Genomic DNA, 1,807 nt, shown 5'->3' with positions numbered 1-1,807 from the left:
TTCTTCTACTGGAAGGTCATCTGGTGTTTTATTTTGGATGCCTACTGGAACCATCCTGTCCTGTTTTTGTAAATGTTTTGATATTGTCTGCTGTCTTCAGGGCATTCAGTGATTATTTTCATTTATTGATTGTAGATTTGTTTGTTTTGTCCTGCTTTTTTGTTTTATTTGTTTATGTCTGAGCAGGCGAGCTGTTTGTTCTTTGTTGTTTGCTCATCTGTGGGCACGATACTTTTCACCTCCTTCTCCAACGGGCAGGGTCAGTCACTCAGATATGGTACAGCAGGGCAGGTCCAGCTGAAGAGGAGTTGCTGGGATGGGTTGTTTGTAGCTTGTACCAGGGCTGACAGTGCAGACCAGGAATCTGTGCAGGGCAGGTTCCAGTAGGCCATGCCTGTGTTGCTTTGGAGTGTGATGTTCAGAGCACAGTGCAGGTAGGCAGGAAGGAAGGGGTAGATTGTGATGTGTGGAGCTAAGATGGGTATGAGAAAGACGAGAGAGAGAAGAGAGGAACAGGAGCCAAAAACATACACACAAACAAAAAGAGTGCTAAGGGAGCTTGCTATTGGAGTGGAAAGATGAGAGACTGAGAAATGGGGAAAAACAAAAATGAAAAAAAAGAAAAAGGGTAAAAGAAAAAAATGAATAAATTGAGAAACTGGAAATGAAGAAAGACAAAAAGGGAGTAAGAGCGAGAAGAAAACAAAACAAAGAAACACAACAAAACCAAAAACAAAAAAGAAAAAAGAAATGCCCCCAGGGATGTCCCAGTGCATCTGCACAGAGTAGGGTAGTAGCTTCCAAGCTGTGTGGTACTGCCCAGCTAGAAGGGGCTCCCAAGCCAAGAAAAGAAATAGAAACCAAACAAACAAATCAGAGCAAACAAACAAAAAAGCCCTGGGGTCCCACCAGCATGGTTGCAAGAGCTGGGAGGCAGTTTCACAGTCAAGCGGTGTTTCACAGCTTTTCAGGAATCAGCAAAGATGGCACACTGATCCAGGTATTTGAGAGAAAGGAGGAGGAGGTCATGAGAGGTAAGGAAGAAATCTAAAGAGCAACACCAGCAGCCAATAAAAGGCACTCAGGGAGCCGGCCAGTGTGGGCGGGTGGAATCCAAGTGACATCAGGTGAAGCTGGTGCTTCCCAGCCAAGAGAATGTGGCTGCAGGAAGCAGAGGAGGCTAAGTGGGGGTGAAGAAGGGTGGAGGGGGGGAAAGCCTATATCATTGGTTACTGGTTGTTCTGTCTCCTGCTGGAATCTCCGTGAAGCTGCTTTCTCGTACCCCCTGTTTTGCCAATCTCCAATAGGAGTCCAAGATGGTGGATCCGTGCTGTGTTAGCTGATAGGGGACCTATGCATGTATTTCTCCTCGTTCTCTGTTCTTGGTCAGTTTCTTATTCCATTTGGTGCTTGGCTGAGTTCTTTATATCTTCATTTGATACTTAGGGTTTCAGGATTGACGTGTGAATCTGTTTGACTTAGTTTTTCTGATCTTTGCTGTGGAGGGACGGTGTGGTGCTTCTGACTATCCAACTCCTCATCTTTAATATCTTTCATATCTACCCTTCACTGTCACCACCTCAGTTGAGGTCTTACTTGGACTATTGTTTTAACCTCCTAATTGATTTCTCTGCCTTCACAATTTTCCAATCCTATCTATCTAGTCTGCTGTTTCAGTGATATTTACTTTTTATGCCATTTTAAACTACTGTATTTTTTTTATTTTTATTTTTTTTATTGTACTTCAGGTGAAGGCTTACAGAACAAATAGTTTCTCATGAAACAGTAGTACACATATTGTTTTATG

Source organism: Trichechus manatus, unplaced genomic scaffold (assembly GCF_000243295.1).
Source record: "Trichechus manatus latirostris isolate Lorelei unplaced genomic scaffold, TriManLat1.0 scaffold00046, whole genome shotgun sequence".
In the NCBI taxonomy this organism is placed as follows: domain Eukaryota; kingdom Metazoa; phylum Chordata; class Mammalia; order Sirenia; family Trichechidae; genus Trichechus; species Trichechus manatus.
Note: the sequence above shows the minus strand (reverse complement) of the source record.